Below are 13,867 nucleotides of genomic sequence, written 5' to 3'. Positions count from 1 at the left end.
AGAAATGAGTAGCAATTACAATCGTCAAAATGAGCCCCTTTTCAGTGGAAATCTGGATTCCTTCTGTGATCCAACAACAGAAATAGAAAAGTATATGAGAGGGATGTTTTTTTTTTTCTCCTCAAAACACAGCTATGTAAAAATCCAATATATACTCAAGCAAAGAAGCAGAGACACAAATTATGCTGTTTTTTCCCCCCGAATACATCTAAGGATATGTCAGCCAGCAACCCTTGGTGTGCGTAGGCAAATTCGTATTTTATTTATTTAGCTACTAGACAGGTTCCTGGGAAGTTCAAGTTTAGGATGTCTATGTGAGAATGAGACAGCTGCCTCATTTAAATTTCATGACAGTGGATCATTTCACCAGATACTGATCACCTCCTTCTGGCATCTTAGGAGCCAGTGTGTTCAGTGATGCTTTCTCACATACAAAGAAATCAAACAATCTTGTGGGTATCTAGATGCAATAAACATGAGTCCAAGTAGAAAATGAAAACAATAGTATTTTCTATAATGTTATTCAACCATAGGAGTGTAATGTGGTCTTATACCACAAGGTCTTGCAAATTAAAATTAATCTATACTTCTGCCTTAAGTGAAGTTTGTGTCAAAGTGTTATCCAGCTGAGGTTTTTATGCAAGCATTATATTATATGGGGTGTGATTTAAGCTTAACATCCAGTATCCTTATTTTGAAGTAAGAAACTAATAATTTTTAGTTGTCCTGTTCTGTGGACAGCAAAAAGTGCTTGTCATGCTGTCTGACAGCAGAAGCTTATAAAAGCCCTGAAGAAGTGTCTATCACTCTTAAATCGTTTAGCTGACAAAATTTCAAGTCTGCCTAAAAGCTAGAGTGGCCCCTAATTGCTGTGAATACCAGTCTAGTGTACCTTGATCAAACCTGAGCCACATAATCCTACATTGAACAAAAACAATATGAACCACAATTTAAGTCTTTTGAAAATGTATTTACTTTTTGGTAACACGAAAAGGATAATTCTCTAAGTTTATTTGGCATTAGGACTGCTTAGAAATGAGAGAAGTTTAAATATCTCGGTGTCTTGTTTGCTAGTGATAGTAGGATTGAGCGGGACATAATTAGACTGATTAGACCCTTGTCTGCAGTAATTTGGGTATTGCTCCACTGTGTTGTGATGAAAAGAGATGGAAAATAATTGTTATTACTCTAGTTACACCCTTGCTTACAGTAATAACAAATGGATCATGACTAAAAGAATGAGATCCTGCATACTGCAATCAGCTTCCTCTGTAGGGTCAATGAGCTCAGAGTTAGAGTCATGGGGAGGAGGTCCGGTATATGCTGGACACCAGAAATGGAGTAACTGCTCCTCCACATCGAAGAGTCAGCAGAGGTTGTAGGGGTATCTGGTAAGGACGCCTCAATGACATCTGCTTTTTGCCGGTTTTCTGTTGAAGTTCAAGAAGAATCCAGGTAGACCCTGAACAAGATGGAGGGCCTAGCCCACTCTGGCCAGCTTTATCTCCATCAGCAGATCCTGCACAGCTCTTCTCCATTGTGGGTATTCATTTCAAGGGCAGTACAAGCCCCGCTCAGATGCATACTGTGCAGAAGTGATTTGATTGACAGTTGACTGCATTCACTGATTGTCCCATGATTAACGTGATTGCAAATTCAAAACAATATTTCTCATATACTATTGGACCAACGAACATGCCATCTGCTATCACAAAGCTGCAGAGTGAGAAGGAAAGTAATTATAAGATTAAACACAAGTAATGCACCAGAAGCATATGCATTAGCTTTTGGAGCAGAATAATGGTGATTTTGCAGCCCTGCAAGCAGTTCATCTCTCTGAAGAACGAGGCAGCAATGAAGAAGAGAGAAGCGGTGAACCTGTGGTCAGCGTTCTGACAGCGATACAGTTTTGTGTTGCTGCTGTAAAACTGAAGAACTATATGATATTAGTTTGATATGACATGCATTTAATTTTGTGTTTGGAAGTTTTTAAAATGCAGTTCATGTTTGGATATTGTCTTAAATCTTTTGACTGCATTACCCAAATTTAAAAGTTTGCTTAAAAAATAAAGTGCCACGATATGGATGTGCTTATATAAGTAACAAAATACTTAAAAATATGTGTTTTGTTTTCTGAATTGTTTTTATTATGTTTCGACATGCAATGAATTTCCATAAGACAAAATAAAAAATCTGGGGGTTTTTAGTCCATCAAAACCAAACCAGAGAAAGTTTCTCCACTGCTGAGTGTCACTGCATACTTCACTGGAGAGTCATTCACAACTGCTGCACATTTGCATCCCACCCACACACAGCATAACTGATATCATTTCAATATGATGATGATGATATTGAGATGACCATACTCCATTACGGTCTGTTCCCACGACAGTGAGGAACAGACCGTAATGGAGACTGAACTGGTGTTGAACCAAGCTCTACATTAACTGGCTAGTGAGAATCGACAATGGAGAAGCAGCTTTTGTTTCTAGCCAGGAGTGACTTGGAAAATTCCAGCTGAGGTGTGCATGACCTTTGCCCCTGCAGTCCAATATTAAATAAGTGAGACTATGTTACATTTTATCAGATTGTTGGATTTATTTCAAAAAATTTGTTTATTATGAAACTGAAAAATAATTCAAAGAAAGCCTTTTTATTCAAAAGCACACAGAAGAAACAGTAGCATATTTTTACCTCAATGATTTGCTTCCTTATTAAAGAAGAGCTCATGGTCCACTCCTATGAACTTTGAATCTCAGAACAACCAACAAAACGCCTCCTGCACCATTATACTGCAATTACCTCCTTCCAGCGTTCTCCCCTACATAAACAAGCCCTGTAATTTCTGTGCTGAGAAATAAAGTGCAACTAGAGCGACATAACATAGCCAGCTCCGCTGCCTCCATATATCACTATGAACAGAACTGCAGCCATATTTCAGCCACTGCCAGCCAACTCCAGCGCCTGGAGCTGCTGGGTTATAAATTCAAGGGAAAAACCGGGGACTCGTGCCGACCTCGGAGCATTGTCTGTAGGTGACGCTTAAGGCTGTAGCCATGAGAGCAGAGGGAAGAACTGACCCAGAGATGAAACCCTGTGAGCCGAAAGGGGTTGTCAAGGTTGAGGGAGTGGAATGGCGGAGAGGGCGGGGGTGTATCATTTAACACACCACAGGCTGGGGCTATGAAAGACCCCTTTGTTAGGGAAACAAACACAAAGAATTAGCGACAAACATCTGTCAGCCAAACAGAAGCGTTTTTCACAGGCCTGAAACATGCAAGCCCACCATCATCCAAACACAGTGAATACACGCTCCTTTTACCTCATTTTTCAACTCCAATATACCTTCATTTACAGCTGCCATAGAAACCTCAAAGGACATGCCTTCATCTACAACAAATATCAATTTTTATTCCGTCCTGCTCTTTTCCATTTGTGCTCTGGTGTTTTTCAACTCAATTCCTGGCGGTAGTACATGCTTCTGACAATGATGCTCAAAGCAGTAAATTAGTTTGACTTTGTTCCAATATGAGAAATTCTCTGGGCTTTTCACACATACAAATAAGGCAAAGCCGTGCCACTTGAGTGGTGAATACACACATTTATAAACTGAAAGCAGAAGAATCAACTGGTTATTATTCTCATCCATAATTAATCACAACGGCTCAACAATACAACAAATCCGCGGCTAAAATCACAACTGTCTGGCTAACCTTTTCTCAATTGAAATGCACGCTTATTAATTGAAAATACTACATTTGATATGAATTTAGCAGCTGCTGTTGAATGCCAGAATTGTTTCTGTTGCTTTCAAAATGAAATGGACGGAGGCATTCACGAAAAGAAAAAGAAACAAAACTTTGAGAAAAAAAATCTGTTGGAAATTTCAGTCCCTGGATGTAGTCTTTAATATGCAGCCAGAGGAGCCACTACTCTTCAAGAAAGGCTTTGAACAGGATTTTGGAACCTAGCTGCAGGGATTTGCTCCCTTTCCGCTGCAGGGGCTTTAGAGAGGTCAGGTGCTGATGTCAGGCGATAAGGCTATGCTTTCAATTCGGCCTTCCACTTCCTCCCAGAAGGTATTTGATGGGGTTGAGGTCAGGATCTGTGCACACCAGTTAAGTCTTTCTAAAACAAATTCAAAGAGCTTTCTGTTTTGGACATGGTGTTATGTACTGGGAACTGACAAAAGAAAATGTTGTTTCTTTGCTGTTGAGGATTGGATGTATAACTTTTTCTAAAGAAAACATGAGATAAAATTATTATACAAACCAAAAAAGAACAGTTTCCCAAATTTGAGGATTTGCACACTTTGAGGTTTCACACTATTGGTCTTAGAAAGCATGCAGTTTGACAGTGACATTAAGGCTTGAGGGAATTTTATGCATATTTATTAAGAAAGCAGAGCTGATTACAAAAATGTTTTAAAAGGCAACCTCCCTAAGACATTAATCCATATTTGCTGTCCTGATCAAAGCCTTGGAAAAGCTGCTCGATGAAGTTCAAGTATTTTCTCTCTAAAAACAGCTCAGATGAGCTGTTTTAGTTCATCTGAGCTGAGCTGTTTACATGAATTGTAAAAAAGTCTTGAAAACCCAGCATTTTTGTTAGATAACTGAGGTACGATTATGTTGAATTGTTTATTTATTTTCATGGAACAAATCCTGCATGTTGTTCAAAGTGTGAAACTGACTTCCACTGGAAATGATTGTGTTATGGGTGTGTATATCTGGGAACAGACAATGATGGCACGGTTGTAAACTGAACCAATGGCAATATTGATTACAAATTAAATCAGTTAACTGGGTGTGGTTTATTGATGAATGATTATTCCATAATTTGCTACAGATTATTTTTACCTGCTTAGTTTTACAAACTGTTTGACAAGATAACATAAACATTAATATTGGTCTAGAACATGAGCAGGCAGGATTCAAATTTTGGAAAATTAGCCTGCTATGCATGAATGAAGGTCAGTGCTCAATATTTAATATGACTAATGCCGCCTTGAAAATATGGAGGAGAAATATTTCATTAGGGCTGTGACCAGAAGATGGTCAATGCCATCAGTGGTATCCTCTGCTGGGGCTTGATGCCTTGTGACCCAGCATGACTCCATCTATGAGCTCTGCTGGTAATTAAGCAATCAGTACGTCCTCAGCCCTGATGGAGCTAGTAAGGGCATCACTGCTGATCAACAAAGAGGGCTAAATAAAACAGGAAGTGTGTGAAATGCAAGAGAATAAATAAAACAATTTAAGTGCTGTGAGAACTATCTTCCTGTATATTTTAGGGGTGTGCATATTTCTGCGTTTACAGAAATGTTTTGTAATTAAAGAAATTACTTGCTTAACAAAATAACAGTTTACCTCATTCAGTTTATTGCTTTTTTTCATTTGATTTTTTTTTATTTGTGACTTAATAAAATATTCAACAATGAGAAATATTCAGTGAAAAAATCTCTATTAGTGTGACTTTTTTATGATTAAAGTCACTGATTACTTTTGCAAACAGAATCTAAAACATGAACTAGATACAGTCTTACTATAAAATAAATATTTTTGCTAATCAAGCCTAATTCTTCTCCTGTTGGTTATTGTTGCGGCTCTTCTGATTTTGGGTCAAAAAGCATTTGTCTGGCAGGTCTAAGAAGATCCTTACGTCTCAGCAGTTCCAGTGTTCAGATGGCACGTTTTTATACCTTTAAACATTGTTTAAAGTTCATTTGGCACATTTTTAAAAGACTTAGTTTATCATAAAGGTTGCCAATTGTTTGTCTCCAACAGTTTTCATAAGTATTATTTTTTAAGTGGATTTGAAGCTATAAGTCAGACTAATTTGTAAGATAAGCCAAATTATCTTTAGAGTAATGAGCTACAGAACATGTCATGACCAGGTTTTCTATTTGCTTTGCTATTTTGTTGTAAATTGCTCTTTGACCCAGAATACAATCCCAAAAAAAGGATTCAATGAACAAGTACATCTGGTAAAGTCACTTAAAGTAACGGTTTTCTAAGTAGACCCATTTGTAATTATTAATTACCCCTCTTTATTTGAATGTCTTTAAATCAAATGTCTCTGTCAATGTTTATCTTTCAGTCACAACACTGAATATATAAGCATAATAACACACAGGCAAAGGGCATTTTGTGAAAAAAGACTGCAGTAGGTCATGAATCAGATTCATGACCAAAGATCTTCATTTAGACAGATATGGTCTGGGTAGTGCCTCCTATTAAAGTCCCAAAGATTTTGAACCGTTGCATCACCTGCTGCTTTTGCAGAAAATAATTGCCAGGGAGACAAACAAGGGTCATAGAGTCAACCTCTGGCATAAGAACATAAGGCTGGACCTTGTGCAGCTCAAATGGTTTAGTGTCAGTGTCAAAATGTCTTAAAAGTAGTTCTGTGGTAGTTGCCACAGTGTGTTCAAATATTAACTATAGGTTCGATTCTTGTGCATCTTGTAAACTCCTGTGCCGAAATACAGAATTAGTAGAATTAGTTGGGTTTTACTCTCCAGAGTTCTTCCTCAAAATTTATTTTCTGAACTTCTGCAGCAGAATCCCATCCTTCATTATGGAAGGATGGCAGGTTATTGCTATTGTACACTGAATAATGAAAATGACACTACTGTATGATGTCTTTAATAGCTGACTGAATGTTCAATAACAAGAATGCTCTAGTGTGAAAACGACAGACTTATGAAGATCATATATCAGCAAGTCAATGCAAGGATATTTACAGCAAATAATGAAAAGTATGAATTTTATTAAATCAGTAGGACCTTTAATTGTGATTGAATAAACAGAAATATAAGACACTACCCCTATTATATGACATATATGCAACAGTGTCTGCAGACATACTTGACAGTTATTTAGATCTCCTTTCAAGAAAAAATGACAATCATTCTCTCATCTCAGCATCATGACAGGCATTTCTTTGACTATTTTCAGACATTATAAACACAAAACAAGCAATCACTAGTACAGTGAATTTAATAAACAATTATATATTGCAGCTCTGGATAATTAAAGCTTCACATATTTGGCTTGTTTGTTATAAAAGCAGACAGTTGAATCTGAGGAAGTGATGTCAAGCTTCTATTTTATTTACTAGTTTTCAGAGCAGTTGCAACAGCGGTTCTGTAATTTCACAATCGCCAACAGCTGAAATAAGCGGCAATAGTTAGCCTAGTATAGTTCAGTGTCACAGGAGAGCAGCAACAGGGAATGAGGTGTCTACTTTAATCCCTTTTTAGTCCTCCTATTTCCCCAAGGCCACTGCATTGTGATGCAGAGTCACTCAGCCACCTCTCAAATTGTGCGGGTGTGTGTGTGTATGTGTGTATGTACACCTCATTAATCAAGTCCCATGCCTTGATGCAGTATCTGGTCAATTCAGCATCTCCCAACTTCTGCTTCCCTTTAATTCTTGGTTGAGTCCTCACAGTTTCCGTCCTCTCATCTCCATAGATTTCTGTCTTTTTTTCCTCCTCTTTCTCCCAAGATCCATGTTTGCTTGCTAAGCCTCATTAACAATTAATTACCAGTCAGCTAGTCAAGTCACCCCTGGACCGCTGGGCCTCTCAATGATTCATTAGTCAGGGCTACACAACGTGGCACAGTATAAACCCACACACAAAAATGCAGAAGTTTGATGCCTTTTCTTGCAGTTGTTGGGGGCGGTGGTGTGTCGACAGACTTTTGGGGACACATGAACACACATACACACACAAACACATAATAGCAAACATATGGAAACATCTCACATGCGTGAACACATCCAGCATCACCTGTATCTAATCACAATGTCCTCATTATAAAGAGATGAAGGAAAACTGATTGAGTCATGCATACAAGAGGTCCCTAAAAAGTACTTCAAAGTCAAACTAAAAGACTTTATTGTGTTCTAAAGTTTACGTTGGGAAATCTAAAGAGTTTAGAACTGAAAAGTGAAATTATTTAAATCAAGCTAAAACTAAAGCCTTTGCTTCTGTTCTATGTCATTCTATTATCACCTTTAATCCTGACAAAATTCGACATTGAATAACTGTTACTTCATTAACCTTCATTCCCCTTTTCTTTTTTCCCCCACAGGTTGGGAGGTGTCGACTTTAGGAAGTCAGAAGGCCCACTGAGCAGAGCAGCGCTGATGAATCTGGGTGCCAAACTTTTAAATTAGAAAGAGAACTTTCAAGGACACTCGCTCATTTTCATTTATTTCCAAAGGACTTTCCAGCCACTTCTGGTCCAATCCAAAGATGGTCATTAAGTGGGCAGACAAAAAAATGTTTCAATGTGCCTGCAACCAATTTCTTCACTCCAGTAATATTCAGCAGGAACCCACAAGTTCAAGATTGAAACAAAATGTACAGCCCGGGGGGCACTTAATTTTAATAAGTACATTCTTAAAATAATATAAAAAAAAAAAAACTGATGGCAAGTCATCTTATGAGATAGCTCCAGAATCACTTTCGTTTGTACTATACTCCACATATGCATTGTTTGAAATTGTTGAATTAAATTATGCCGTTGTGTTCTCTGTACTTTTTTGTCTCTTTCATTAACAGTATGATTAGCAGTCATTTTTATCCCATTAAATACTGGCTATTGCTTTGTTTTTTACGTTTTCCTGTTTAGTAGAGCGCCTTGAGATGATAGACATTAGTTGTAAGTGGCTGCCATAAATAGACTTGGAAAAAGTAAACCTGAATGAATTGCAGTAACTAAGATGAAAACATAAATTAATTATTTTAAATTAACCTTTTAATGAAGAACATTTTTAATTAATAGCTCATGAAGTTAACAAAATGTTGTAATATTAACTATACTATACTAGGCACACCTAATTTATGCTCAGTGTGTTTACATAGTATTTGGACTGATATTGGAAAAAAAAAATCTTACTGACTAGAACTTTATTAATTATTATTTGTATGTAACTTACATAGAAAAAATAAAATAATATTTCTAAAATAATTTAATATCTTATTCCCCAACACCACAGTCTATTGACAGTCCAGGTCAACCAAATGTCACAGAAAATCCTTCCTTAAGCTAATGTTTGCCTCTGTTCACTTAAAGTATACACTTCAATGACACAACGCCTAACAGAGTGTAGATTTACTGGCTTGCTCAGCGGTCCTTTGCGTCTAAATGTTGGAGGAGGACAAAGTTAATTCACTTCCCTAATTTTCCCAGCTGGTTTCAACCCAGCGTCCTTCCTCCGCCCTTAAATCTGGTGAACCACAACCCTCTCAAAGGGATGTTTTATCAGCGCGTCCACACACTGAGAGACACTTAGGCTAATTGTGAACATCAACCTGCCCACAGAAAGCGGTTGACCAGTCTTCTGCACCAGCAAATTTGGATAGCTGTGTTTGTGGCTTACTGTAATTTCTGCAGCCAGTAACAATTTTTAGCAGTTCATCACTCCCGGTGTGGTCATTTCCCTTGGACAGTTTACAGCTCAGCACAAACTTTGCCTTCACCTGTGCAGACACTAATAAAGTTGCAGGGTAGAAAGACTCAAGCGGAACTTAAACTTTAAATACATGTGAGAGAAGAGAATTTAGAGGGAGACCTTGAAGCAGGAATGCACCACTAAGGTTGATGAGGCGTTAAACTACATGGATTCACATTGCTGTGCATTCAAGACTTCAGAGGACAGTGATGAACATTTGTTTCTTAAAAGACAAATCCTCTCGAGTCTTCTTCTGTCACTTCCAAACTTTTTCAAGGATCTAAGCTTAGCTCTAAACAGAGCTACCCACTGGAAACCTTGATAATACTCGACCTTTAGAAAAGGGAGACAGCTCTCTTACCCTGAAGCAAACAGGACCAAGAGGGAGCGAAGTAGGAGCAGCAGTAACTATAACCTTTTTTTTTTTTTTGCTTCAGTCATAAGCAAAAGCTAATTTTTCAACATAGTTGATGAGTTGCATACAGATGAATAGCTATTGCACCTGTGATGTGACGTGACTTTGTAAATAAATGCTGATTTTTACAAGGTGAGGAGGGAAGAATAAACACAAAACATGTGTATATCAAGTGTATATATAGCATTAGCACAACTTTAATCTTAAAGAAAAATTTGTACTAATATTTGAATTAAAATGAAAAAAAAAATTGGGGGAAACAAAATTCGTATTTTGCATTGAGACTACTGTTTCAGTGCAGAAATACTGTTCAGAAAGAGTTTGAAAGTTCAAAGACAATGACACTGAACTCTACTTAGCCTTCCTGTTATCTGCTCTTTCCATCTTACCGCATGACATGTCATGGAAAATACAGTTCCATTTTAAATACTGACGTTTCTCTGACAAAATATTTTTAACACCTTATTAATACAGAAAGAAAATACCACATTTTGTGTTATTCACACTCAGCGCCAGCTTCTACATTGAAGATCAGGGTAGTCAGAGCAAAGTGGTAGTGTTCATGCATGGTATATTGATTCATTTGAAAAAAGATTTGATTCTTTTTTCAGTGTCCAGTTGCCAAGGAGGGGTCATTTGGGCTGAAAATTTGTCCATTCTAGTCACCAGCCATGGATTTCTGGTTTATTCATGAGCCAAATAATATTAAAGGATGAACAATTTGTGAAGTGGCTTGAATGCTTTCAAGTCAAAAAGCAATTGAGGTATTTGACTCAGCGTGTGCCTTGACAGACTTTCACCATTCTCTGAGGAGAAACTAAGTTCTCTTTAAAAGCTGCTGACATGTTTTAAAGAATCATGAGTTGGTCCAACTCTACTCTGAAGTAGAGATTTGGTTTTTTTTTGCCAACATGAGTCTTTTCTCTCTGTCCCTTTAACATGTCTCTCCTTATGAATGTCAACCAGTACACAGACATGAGAGAGTCTGTTATTGAGTGCTGAGGTATTAATATATGTAGTCGTAGCTCTGATCGACACAGAATCTATTAAAAACTGTTCCTATATTTCCAGAATATAGCAAAGCTGAAAGCTAGCTAGCGCGGAGAACAAAAAACAATTTAAATATTGATTTAAAGTTGTTTCCCTCTAGATAAATCTTGTCGCAAATTTTGCAGGCAGAGGGACCCGTGTAGCAAAGAGTACTGTCATCTAATCAGTTGCTTGGCATTTCAACATCCCTGCATCTTTCAGCTTCGAAAACTCTGAAACCAAAATACAAAGGAAGTGCCTTGTAAGGCAGCTCCACTCTTCTCTGCAATTGTGTGAATGAGTGACAGAAAACCCTTTCTGCAGTGCGTTGCGGAACCTAACGAAGGTTAAAAGGGGTTGGCTAAGTGCAGACCATTTACCTCCCACTCAGCAAAGACATGCTATTTGGCCTTTTTTCTGGAGTTTTTCTTATAAAATAAATGGAAGGGGAAGCCTCACAGGTGTGGAATGGTAATGATACACTGCAACTTTCAGGGGGTACGTTTGTTGCTGTGCTGACGCTTCAGAGTAGAGGTGGACAATACATCGAATCCCAGCTGTTTGTCCAGTTCCAAATGATTGCTTAGATGCATTTTTTGGTCAACAATTACATTTTAGGAGTCGATGCGTTAAAATTCTGGTTGCCAGCAATATGTTGGTCTGCTTGGATATATAGAAACTGTTTTTAGTCCTATAGTTGAAATACACTTTGGTAAACATCACATTGTGATTATGGAATAAAGAGAGAATAGTACTTAATCCTAAAATTTAACAATCATATCACACTGCTCTTGTTTCCCACTCGATTTCCAAATCTGCAATCAGGCCAATAATGAAAAATGACTGGAAGTGTGATAAAAATAAAATAAAAATAAAACAAGGTTGGTGGACAGAAGCCAAGTTCATCTTGCCAACACACAAAGTAGGAAGGGCAAATTAAAAAAATAATCTCCAAAGCACAGCAATATTTTCTGAGAAATTATGCTACTGCAATAAACAAGAAAAACATTTCAAGGCTTTTCACGCAATTTTAATCAGGATGCTAACAGAAGCAATGAGGTCTGAATCAAATATTTGGATTCTGGAGATAACCTCCTGAATACTGCAACAACAGTATATAAATAAATCATAATTAATGCTTCCTGCTCAAAATTCTCTAATCAGCAGGAGTCTCTGTGATGTACGACAATGGAGAAATCAGAGGCAGCAGAGCAGATTCTGCCAAATTAAGCTTTTCTGCAGGGTTTAAAACAGACAGTTTTCAATAAATAAAAACATAAATATTATGTATATGCACAAATATAAATCCAGTTAATTAAAATTCATGTGTTTTTTTTTTATGAAAGGCTAAGATCTGTGGGATTTTGTCACAAACACTGTCCATTTGTAGTCAGGCATATCCAGATAAAATCTTTACTGCAGAGTTCTGGAAGAATAGATGGCTGTCCTTTTATTGAGGAACTAAACACTTGCCCTCACTCAGCCACACACACACACACACACACACACACACACACACACACACACACACCCACATACACACACACACACACACACACACCCCCACACACACACACACACACGCACACACACACACGTCTTGGAAGTTGCCCAGTGCTACCTTCTGCCGCATGACCACTGTGCTGCACCACTGGAGCAGGTGCAGATTCAGTCTGTGTTCAAGGGCATGTCAACAGCTGTGGTGTTTGGAAAAACGGCTCTTTCTTTGTTTATCTGTTCAGATGTCTGTCACCATCCAGGGGATTCAAACTGGTCAGATCAATCTCGCAGCTGGTCTGATTTTCAGGTTTATTAACGTCAAGAGGTCAGGCAATCTGATGTCAGTGACAAAATAATCAGAGCATGTTGGTGCAACTTGATAGGTCAGTAGGACAGACAACACTGGTGCTTTGGGGACGACTTTAATGTAAAGATGTACAGAGAAATTAGCTATTATTTATAGCTTGAGAGACTGACAGGTAGCTGGCAGCAAAGAAACCGCAAAATCTAACCTTTGAATCAGTGAACAAATAAAACCTGCACATTACCACATCCAAGTAACAACAGTACTCTCTCTTGTTCAATTTGTTACTCGAGAAAGAGGACTAAAAGTTAGGAAAAAGGATGTTGTAAGCTACTTAAATGGTTCATTCATGGTGCAAGGAAGTGAGAGAAAGCAAGATTTTTAGAGGAAAAGACACCAGGAAGGTTCAGAGGAATACCACAAAGTGGTACTTTTTTTCTCCTGGTAAGGAAGCAGATAAGGAAATCTGAGAGTGAACAAAAGAATCAACCATTTCAAGGGAATATCAACTTCCTTATCATTTTGTCTTTTTGAAATAGACATTTAACTTGACTTACATTTCATGTATTAATTTTGAGGATAATTTGTAAAACTATCACTTGCTCAAAATTCTGCAAAGAACTAAAAAATAAAAATTGTGATTAATGCAGTCAGACTCGCAACACAAATTCCAGTCAACAGTCAATTCAGTATCACACGATACTGTGTCTGCGCCACACAGTGTGAACACATCATTTAAAATAATATTGTATCTGAAACAATTAGTCCACTAATCACCATCTGTCCGTTTTTCAATAAGGGATTAATCCGTCAGGGTTGCAGTGGGTGCTGGTGCTTCACAATCAAGCAATGAACAAGAGACAAGTGAGGTACAGAGAAGACAGACAGAAGAGAATCCAACCTGGCTTGGTTAAAAAAAAAAAAAAAACGAAAACAAAATGCATAGAGTTTATTTCTGCATTTTCCCAAGAACTTCCTGCAGGAGCCATCACTTGAGGAAAACAGACACACTCCAGCACGGTCCCCAGAAAATGTAAAAGTCGACCTGCAACGCTCACAGTTAAATTTAGAATTCCAATAAAAATGTGTTTGTAAACATCACATTTATAATAGTTATTAAGTAAATTGTGGCGGTAGATATAATCAAAATA

The 13,867-nt window shown here is 37.7% G+C and overlaps 1 protein-coding gene across 1 annotated transcript in view; it reads right to left on the bottom strand.

Moving 5' to 3' along the window:
* Nucleotides 1-13,867, bottom strand: part of tmem145 (transmembrane protein 145) — a 53,548-nt gene that overhangs the window by 38,596 nt on the left and 1,085 nt on the right. The gene's annotated exons all lie outside the window — the stretch shown is intronic.

Source organism: Poeciliopsis prolifica, unplaced genomic scaffold (assembly GCF_027474105.1).
Source record: "Poeciliopsis prolifica strain line A6 unplaced genomic scaffold, Auburn_PproV2 SCAFFOLD026, whole genome shotgun sequence".
Taxonomy (NCBI): Eukaryota; Metazoa; Chordata; class Actinopteri; order Cyprinodontiformes; family Poeciliidae; genus Poeciliopsis; species Poeciliopsis prolifica.
This window is presented reverse-complemented; position numbering and strand designations above follow the sequence as displayed.